The sequence below is a fragment of the Castor canadensis genome, chromosome 10 (assembly GCF_047511655.1).
Source record: "Castor canadensis chromosome 10, mCasCan1.hap1v2, whole genome shotgun sequence".
Taxonomy (NCBI): domain Eukaryota; kingdom Metazoa; phylum Chordata; class Mammalia; order Rodentia; family Castoridae; genus Castor; species Castor canadensis.
The window spans coordinates 20,866,848-20,877,181 of record NC_133395.1 but is presented as its reverse complement, the minus strand read 5'-3'; the positions used below and the strand labels follow the sequence as shown (position 1 = coordinate 20,877,181).

The 10,334-nt window shown below is 32.1% G+C and overlaps 1 pseudogene; it reads right to left on the bottom strand.

Annotated features, from left to right (window-relative positions):
• Positions 1 to 6,921: 6,921 nt before the first annotated feature.
• On the bottom strand, positions 6,922 to 7,180 carry LOC141411583 (non-histone chromosomal protein HMG-17 pseudogene; annotated as a pseudogene).
• Positions 7,181 to 10,334: the final 3,154 nt, after the last annotated feature.

Sequence of the window (10,334 nt, the reverse complement as noted above, 5' to 3'; positions counted from 1 at the left end):
CAGTTTTTTAGTGAAATTAATTTGAAGAACAATAATTTTAGGGAATAACTGAACTGAAATTAAGCTTTTTAACTGTATATATGTTCATATATGTTTGCTTTGATATATTCATGTTTAATCTTACTGTTCCAAAATAATTTTTAAACTGGTAACAATCTTAATTTATGAAATCTAATAGCATTCATTATTCAAGAGACATTTTTAAGACAAAATGTCTTATTTGAAGATAATAGTTAAAGAAAGAACCTTACTTTTTTTACATACCAAAAACGTAGTACTACAATTACAAAGTACAACATGAATTTAAAAACTATGTGGGTAAAAACAGTATTAATCTCCTAATAGCATATCTCATAATTTTCTTTTGAATTAATAGAAATTTTAGCAAGTAGAAAAAGTCTCATTAACTGGAAGAAATGCATTCTATGATATCAACAATAACACATTCTTATATTCCAACTTACATTCTTCTAAGTTCACAAAAAGTTAAAATATCAGAGTAATGAAATGATCATAAAATGTTGCTTGCAGAAGTAGAAATAAATTTCAAAATTTGAAATTCCAGGTTTAATAATCAGAATATTTGCAAAGATATAAAACAGAAATTTTGTCTTTTATTAAGTGGTAAGATAGTGAAAGGGATATCTTTACAGAAATGAAGGCTGTCTTCTCTGTGGGTGAAGATGGGAAGTGACACAAAATGATTAAAGATAATAAAAAAAGCTTTCCATTTGTGAAAGTGTCAATGATATTTTTGAGAATACATAAATAATTTAACATATTAATTATGAAATTGTAGTTTTCTTTCTTCCTTTTCAGTATTTCTAGCAGTGATATTTATTTAAAATTTTCCAGCTAATTTTGAATAATGCATACATTTAAGTAAGTGAACATTCATTTTATCTTCCTAGTGAAACAAAGGTTCATTAAGACTTAAAACTGAGATAATGCCCAAATTCCTTTTTTTGAGAAATGATTGTTGAAAACTTCTACCTTTCCTTTATATGTAATATTTATATACATTGAAAGTTAAATGTATATCACTAATTTTACTTTTTAATTTTTTTCCAGTAATGATTTTATTTATATGAGATGTTTCAAAAATTATTTAAAATATGAAGTCATAATTGATTATACTTTTGGCTATTTGTTTTTATTGAAAATAATGATTGCATGAAATCAGGACTTTCCCAAGAAATGGTGTGAGAGGATTCTTCAACTTATAGCCTGAAACCTGACAGAGATGTTAAGGTCCCAAGATGTTAATTCTACCTCAGAAGACTATGTTCTAAAAGCCACACTGCACTCCTCTAGCTGACAGGTTTCTTCATTGACACTAAGCTGTCATTTGCTGGTCTTTTTGTCTCTCAAGGGAACACCAAAATGTTATTCTGACTCAAGATTTTCCTATGTCAGTTTAAGGTTTATTACAAGTTGAAAAGTTAAAGAATCCACTCATATATTTTGGGAAACAACCTAGAACCAAAGCATCAAAAATTAAAATCAAGTCAAAGTCCTATGTATTAACACAACATTCAATAAGTCAAACATGTAAAAATGACCTTTACATTTTATAACAATACACAGTTAATTACTGCATTACAAAAATTATCAGAGAAAATGAAAATTTTAACAAAGAGTTAAAATGGATATACAAAGTTTTTAAAGTAAAATACTAAAATATTTGTTAACTGAAGTTTTACATATAAAGAAAAATAAAATGAACATGGATCAACTTACTGGTAGTCACAATCAAGATTTTCTTATAACTATGGATAATACAACATTGAAATTTTTTATTATCTGTGCTTTTAGAAGCATGTAACTCTTGTTAACTTTATCAATAGTAATGAGATATAATTAGTTAAAAGACATTAGGTAATGGATTGGTGGAGTGGCTCAAGTGGTAGAATGCCTGCCTAGCAAACGTGAAGCTCTGAGTTCAAACCCCAGTACTGCCAAAAAATAAGAAGACATAATGCATTATATCCCAAAACTTTAAAAAGTCTCATATAAAGCTTTTCTATACCATAACAGTACAAAATAGAGTTGTACATATAGGATTATTTTAATTTCTAAATATCAGAACATAACCTTATAAAATATAACAGGCTCCTACATTATAGCACTGGATTTATGCTAAATGTCATTCATTTGAATGATGCAATTTGTTAACAATTTAGTGTACATATACATATATAAGTATATATGTACATATATATATGTATGTGTACACTAAGAGAGAGAGAGATAAAGAGAGAGATTAATACATGATCTAGAATTAAAGATGGCTTACTACCTATTTGCCTCCTGGAAAGGTAAGTTTAACTTTTCCCTATCTTGAACCATATACTGGGAATCATGTTATTATGGTCCAAGATTTAAATGTTTAAAGAAACAAATTTTACTTCATATTTCTTTGTAATAACCCACCTAAATGTTTAAGTCCAACCTCTTTCAGCTTAGATATTTATATATTGCAGTTATTTATTATCACTTTGAAATATATTGACCTTAGCAAGAACTATGAGCCTATTCTTAAACTCCCAAATGTCTTTAAGCAGGCCAGAAGTTGAATTGGCTCATTTCTGAGCATCAGTTCACATACACGAAAAAGGAAAAGTGTCCTAACTTTTATGTTCCAAATCTTAAGAGTACTGGAAGATAATATGAAGAAAAAGTGTTGAAATATGTATCACACCTACATACAGGAGGATTCAGGAAGTCAACCTTACTTTCTTATCTAGGTTTCATCACTTTAGGGCATTGACTAAACAATTATCAAAAACTCAGAAAACATGTCACAGAAAAGCCCATGTTTTGAACACATTGTCTATGAACAATTTGATAGTTCAGGTGTGTTCTTTCTTTCTGTTCAGTAGTGCTGAACTCTGACTGTTAAATTTTATTTCTGTAACAAATGAAACATTAAAGAAACTTTGCCTCTGCACTAGGAAGGAAAGAACTTACCTGTGGTCTGAATCTTATTTTGTCAGCTACAGACATGCCTTTAAAGGCCAGAAGTAAGGTTAAACAAATTATTGTTTTAAGCGTTAGAGCTGTCAATAGGGCCAGTCATGACAGAGATTGCTGTAGCACTTGTCTGTATGAATCTCTATTTTACTCCTTAGTTTTTATCACTGCAGGACGAAAACCTTAAAAAATGGGCTTCTTAATAGAAATTTGGAAATTTGTTTTTTTGAAGCAAAAAGAAATAAGTCATCCTGAAAAATAAAGAAGTATCTGTGAAATTATAACTATTAGAAAATCTAATGATGATTATTTTTAAAAATGAAGTATCAGATGTAGGGTAATCTGCAGATAACTGCAATATTAATTAGGATGTTTCTAGATATGGATTTTAAATTAGCTCAAAATGTGGAAAGAAATAAGAAAGAAAGCAAAGCATCAGTGATGCATGTATGTGAAAAGCTACTGTTCAAGAATGAACTTGAAAGAGATTTAAAGTAATAAGCCTTTGTATAGTGGTGGGGGAGTGGCTTAAGTGGCAGAGTTTCTGCCTAGCCAAGTGTAAGTTTGAACCCCAGTAACACAAAAATGAATAAATGAATAAATAAATAAAATTAAAAAGAAACAAGCTTTGTAAAATTAATTCATTAATGAATAGGAGATATCAGAAGAATTAAAACTAATTTTATTATCTTAATGTTGTCAAGTGAGTTTATGTTGCAAAATTCTACCATTGTTTCATAAGTACATAATTCAACTAAAATTCCATCATATAGAATATTATAGTGTATTTTTGAAAACTTTGTGCACTCAAATCATATAAACTATTATATGAACACAAATATGTCTCTTACTGGGTTGGTGGGAGACCCCCTGTATATAAAACAATAGCAATTTGCTTTGTCAGAAAGATTACTTTAAGAATCAAAAATTTTAAATAAATATAAAATGTTTGTCATGGTCAATATCAAAGAGAAATCACATTTAGCCACCATTGTACTTGCAATTGTTCCCAATATTTTTATTTATTCTTTAATTTCTGAGGATAATATTTGTTACACTGGTAAAAAATATGGCTTGTTTACCAAAATAAAATAATAAAGTAATAAAAATTACTTCAATTTAGATTGCTAAACATCATAGTGTATACTGAAAAGTAACCTAAAACTAAAAAAGCAAAAACCACTCCAGTATGTACACACAAGTTCCACTTTGTGGATTGTCCTCACTGTTGACATTGTGGAGCAGCTGCATTTGAGGGAGAACCTGGTGAACAACCAGAAACAGTGCTTCAAAGAGGATCAGGTGACTTTGCTGTGATAAAGATTTTAATCAAAGGAGGGGGTTCAATTGTTCGGCATCAATTTCATGCATATGGAGAAGCAAAGTAGAAGCATTTCAAAGGCCTTGTTACAAAAATAAGTCAGACTTACCAAAATTGAGATGCAAAAAGCTGTTGCTTGATACAACAATTTCAAATGTATATTTTCAAGTATTACACATAAACCATGTACAATGTATTCAGATGATGCATGAATTTAGTGACTGATTAAAGTATAAATTATTCATATTATTACCAGCAATGATAACAGAGTGGTTATAGTAATATTGATGACTATTTACATATTTATTGAATGTTTATTATGTTTTCATGCCAACTAGGACTATAAATGTAAAATATTGATGTGCAGCTTTTCTTATTACTATCTGTCCCGTCTTATTATAGGTTCCAAAAGCTTTGCATTACCTACTTATAAGGATATTTATAGTCTGGACTCTTCACTAATGGATCAGGGACCACAAGAACTGGTCTTGTCCTAACCACCACATAAGGACATCTCTATCTGCTTTTAAGAATGTGCAAATTCTCTGAACCAGAAACAGGTTTGTTACCAGAAACCAAATCTGCCTATGCCTTGATCTTGGACGTGAAGTCTCCACAACAGTGAGAAATATCTTTCTGTTGCTTAAAGCTACACAGCTTATGGTATTTTGTTATGGCAGCCTGGGCAGCCTAAGAGAGTGTTCAACTACCTTCTTGTTTGTGATAGAAAGATTACTAACTATTGTGGTGTCCATGGCACATACATTTATCTTCTAATCACCATTAGCATACATAGTAGCATACGTGGAAGGAAAGTAATGTGATTTGAAAATTATACTTCATAATTTATATGAATTTCCTAGACAGTCTGAAAATGTTGAATAGAAATAAGGAAAATTTTAGTCATAATTTCTTTAACATAGTTCAAATTTTTCCATTTGAATTTTTCAAAAGCTGTTTTGAAAATCTGCTCAGTCACATAAACTACAGAAAAACTAGAAGTTATTTGCATTCTAGTAGCCACAAGAGGAATATAAACTAAGGGGCCACTCAGGTGGGATAAAGGCATTATTTAAAAATAAGTACTTAAGTGCTCTCTTTCGTAATTATAGTTGAGCTCTTTAATATTTTTAGATTAAGTATAAAATTTTGTTTAATCTCCAAGGAATGTAACCTTTATCAGCAAGAATAGCAACCATAGCACTGACAAAATATATTTGTTCAAGGGTTTTACATTAGAGTGTGCCAAATGAAATTTCCAGTCTCCCACTGTTTGTGATTAAATTGACAGTTTTATGTGTTTCAATAGACTGCATTTTTCTTTATTTAGCTTGGGAATATATTAGTTTAAGGAAGGTGAATTTTCTCATGTGAGATGTAAATGAATGCATTATTGTGTGAAGATTAAACTTTGTGCATGTGTGTCTGTGTGTGTGTGTGCCAACTTGGCTGGCTTTTCCTTAAAACTATAGTAAATATAAATTCACCTCTCACACATTAAAATTAACACAAGGCAATTTTTTTTTCTTTGAAAAAGACATGTAGCCTGTCTAGCTCAGTTGGTAGAGCATGAGACTCCATCTCAAGGCCTTGGGTGAATGATAAAGGGCTGGTGGAGCGGCTTAAGAGGTAAGGGTGACTATCTAGAAAACAGGAAGCCCTGTGTTCAAACCCCAGTGCTGCCAAAAAAAAAGAAAAAAAGACATGCACACATCTAAGCATTGTAAGAGAGATGGAATGAGAAATAATACTCAGAAAAATCAAGAATTTCTTCGGTATAATTCCTCAAATATTTTTTAAATGACTTTTTTTTTCAAGCCAAACTGTATCCAGATTTATTAAAGATACTTGTTATAAACAATCATGGTATTTCAGGCAGGACATGGGCAGACAATCTTTAAACAGTATACATTCTTCAAACTCCCTTTTTTGATGGACTATCAAAATCAGAAAGCCACTATAAAACCCAATGATGCCTTCATTTGAAAATCTGAACAGGGAAGTTTAGAGTGAGGGTTGACATTTCAGATTAAACATGTTATTTAACAACTTTTCAGGAGCCAACCCTGACTTTCAGGAAGTGAAATTAAAATGGCAAAATTATCAATAATCTGAAGATCCACAGTTTAGAAAAGGAACCACTGCTCTCTGGGGAACATTATTTCAGTGATGTCACTGAAAAGTCTGGATTGCCTGACGTACTGGCAAAACCAATTTTGGTGGGTCAGGTCCCTATAGGTCTCTGGTTTTAAGGAAGTTTAATCTATGCTGATGATGAAGAGGGAGAAGGACATAAAAATGAATTTGAGTTTTCCCATATCACAAGGCATTTGTGTCAAGGTGACTGGCTGTTATGTGTCAATGCCAGGGAATTCCTCCTCCTGAGGACCAAGAGGAAGTCTCAAAATTAGCAGGAAAAGATGTTTTCCCTTACATTGATCCAGCTATGGAAACATTCAATTAGTGAGACATGCTCCTTCTCCACAAAACAGAGAAGTGTTCTGTGTGCTAACACCATAGCGAAAAAAAAAAGTAGGACAAAATTATGCATTTTTATAAAACTTGATAAAAATAGTATTTCAAACTGTACAGTCACCAGAAGTACAGTTATCAAAATTGCACATACTTCATTTGACATCTCCAGCACTTTCAGCTTTCTGTGCCTGGTCTGTTTTGGCATCTCCATTTTCTGTAGGGTTATTTCCATCTTTCCAGCATCAGCTTTTCCCCTTTTCCCTTGGGTATCTTCTCTCCCTTCTTTGCAGGGGTCTTTTTGGCTTGGATCTGGCTTTGGAGGAGCAGGTTTAGCAGAAAACCTTGCGGATCTTCTCTGTGGCTCATCACTTTGGCTTTATCTCATTTAGCATCATCTTCAGCCTTTCTCATGGGCGTGGGTTGTGGGGGGAGACACAGGGTGTAGACGCTAAATGCGGGGATGCAGTTGTGTGTGGTGGCTTTGGTAGGAGGTCATTCTCACCTCCTCTTCTCACTGCTCCTTAAATTTCTTGATAAAGAAATGTACTTTAAAAATATACTTGAAATATTCAATATAGACTATGTTTGCATATAGTATTTCTTAAGAGAATAGACTATTTAAAAGAGATGGACTATCCATAAGTAAAATATACGTTAACGAATACCTGTGCTTCACTGCATAATCTATCAAGGAGATAAAAGATCTGAGAATATGAACATGAGCTTCCTAGCCATAGCATGTTTTTGGTTTGTCAAAGAGACATACTTTCATTGAAATACAGATTGGTCTTTATGAATCACATTTCTCTGCTATATAGGTCATTAGGTGAAATTGCTTCAAATATTTTTCAGATAATGTCCCGTACCATGGACGGCCTACCAAGACTTCCACATAGCTGGGATTATAGGCCATGAGCCAGCACTCCTGACTTGTTCCTAGAGACTGACATCATTAACTGTTTTTTCTTGGGCTGACCTCAAGTCACCTTCTTCCTATTCCACCTCACAAATTGCTGAAATTATAGGCACGATCTTAATCATACCTGTCAAGGAGTTTAATTTTGCTTTTAGTATTTGAGTGCCAAGCAAAAATAGAGGAAAACTTGATAAAATGTTTCATGTTCTTTTTGTTTTAAATTCAAACAAATCTTACAATGTTATACTTTTTCATGAATTTATGCTATTTGTTTTGTTTTTCTGTAGAGACACTTTTCTTGAAATTGAATTTATATTCAAAAAAATATAGCACATGGGTCACTTTACAAAAGCCACAAATATAATAAACATTATTCTCAGTTTTATTTCTGCAAAGCGTTCATAGAATAGTCATGCTTTAAAATGAATTTCATCAACTCAAATGCATATTTCCTGGGATAGTAGCCATGCCAACAGATTGCCACAAGGTACTAAAGGATATAAAACCAAATGTAGATTTTTGAGATTTAATTTGATAAAAGTATAAAAGTTTAAAACATAAAGAAAAATCTAAAAATAACTCATACAATTTCTTATCATCTTATGCCTTGTAGATAGATTTAACTGGTTTAAGGAGTTTTACAAAGTACACGTTAATACTACCTTCTTCACTTGCATAGGCTAATTATGGATGATAGCCTAGCACATCAACAGCAGAATGGGAAAGTGAAGATATAAAAATCTATAATTATTATAGATTCCAACCTAACTCATAGCTCTTTACATTTAAATTTCTTCCATGTTGTATGTGTATATTTGTGTTTGTGTGTGTTTGGAGAGACAGAGAAGAGATGTGGGGAAAAGTTATCTCTTTGTGTTTTTCACTCTTCTATTCTAAAAGAAAAGGCATTTATATGCTGTCTTAAATATATAATTTGCTCAACCACAAGAACTATTGGAGAGATTTTCCTACCACAGATTATATTTAGCTAAATATGTTCAACAAAGAGGTGTCTGTTATGTTAGAAATCTTTCACTAGAAGGTGGCAAATGTATATATGCTTGAGAAATAAATAACCAGGGATCAAGTCTACAGTCACTCCACATATATTTTTCCACTGCAAATAAATATTTTATATTATTCGTTTTAAAAACATAATATCTACGATGTTCACTAACTAACACAATACATTTTTTGACAAAAGTTACCATGAGGACTAAAAGTATATTCAACTACATAATAGGGCTTCACTATGACATTTCTATACACGCACATATAGTACTTTCAACATATTCTATCCTCTATTATTCTTTCTTGTCTCTCTCCCTCTTTCTTCTTTTCTCCTTCCATATCCATAATCCACCTCCCTTTTTAGGTTTCATATCCTGCCCCCCAGATCCTACATATGAGAAATAAAACTTGCTATTCTTGTCTTTATGAGTCTGGCTAGTTCACATAACACGAAGTTCTCCTGTTCCATCCATTTTCTTTCAAACAACATAATTTCTCTCTTCTTTGTGGCTGAATAAAATACCATTATGTATTCACATCCAATTTTCCCTTTCTGCCTATTCACTGATGAGCATAAGTCTCATACTGTAATGCTATTTTGAATCATACACTGATAAAAATGAATACGCAGTTCTCTCTCGTCCACTGACTTTTCTGGTATGTACATTCAGGAGTGGAAGTGGTATAGATAGATCATATGTAAATTCTTTTTGTTGTTGTTTTTATTTGTTTCTTATTCATATAGGTTCTTATGCTAATTTTGCCTCCACTGGTCTCAAACCAGGATCCTCCCAACCTCTACTTCCTGAGTAGCTGGAACGCCAGGTGTATATCATCACATCCACCTTGGTATTTTGTTTTTGTTTTTATCTAAAGTCAGAGACTTATTCTCAATCAGTGCTCTCCTACTTGAGCCACACATCTGGGCATTTTTGTTTTAGGTATTTTATTGTATTTTGTTTTACTTTATTTTTGATAGGGTCTTGCAATTTTTGCCTGGGGTCAGCCTAGGACTTACACCTGCCTTCTTATTAGCTGGAATTACATCTTGTACTACAAAGCCCAGTTTGATCATTGAGAAAGGATCTCAAATATCCTGAGGTTTACTAGACTTCTACCTCAATCCTCCTATCTCTGCCTCCCTAGTCGCTAAATACAGCAATCATGGTTGACAGCTATATATTCTCAGAGCTCAAATTATAACATTTTTTCATGGCTCTTAGGGTTTCTGCTGAGAAGTCCGATGTAATTGTGGTGAGTTTGCCATTGTAAATAAGTTCGCATTTTTCTCTAGCAGCTTTCAATACTCTTTCTTTGTTTTCTACTCTTAATATTTTAATTATAATTTAATTATAACTTAATTATAATTATATTTGAATGTCCATATATTGTTGTAAATTTGAGAAATTTTCTGCTATCAGTTCATTGAGTAGGTTTTCCATGCCTTTGCTTATATCTGAGCTCTGTCACCCAGCCACAGAACTGATGATGTCCCACAGCTCTTGAAAGATGTGGTCATACATGTTTTCTTTATTGATGTCTAAATATAAGAATCTCTTGTATTCCTTCTTCTGCTTATTTAGCCTATTTCCCCTACATCTTTTATTTGTTTTATTGAATTTTTCATTGCCAATATTT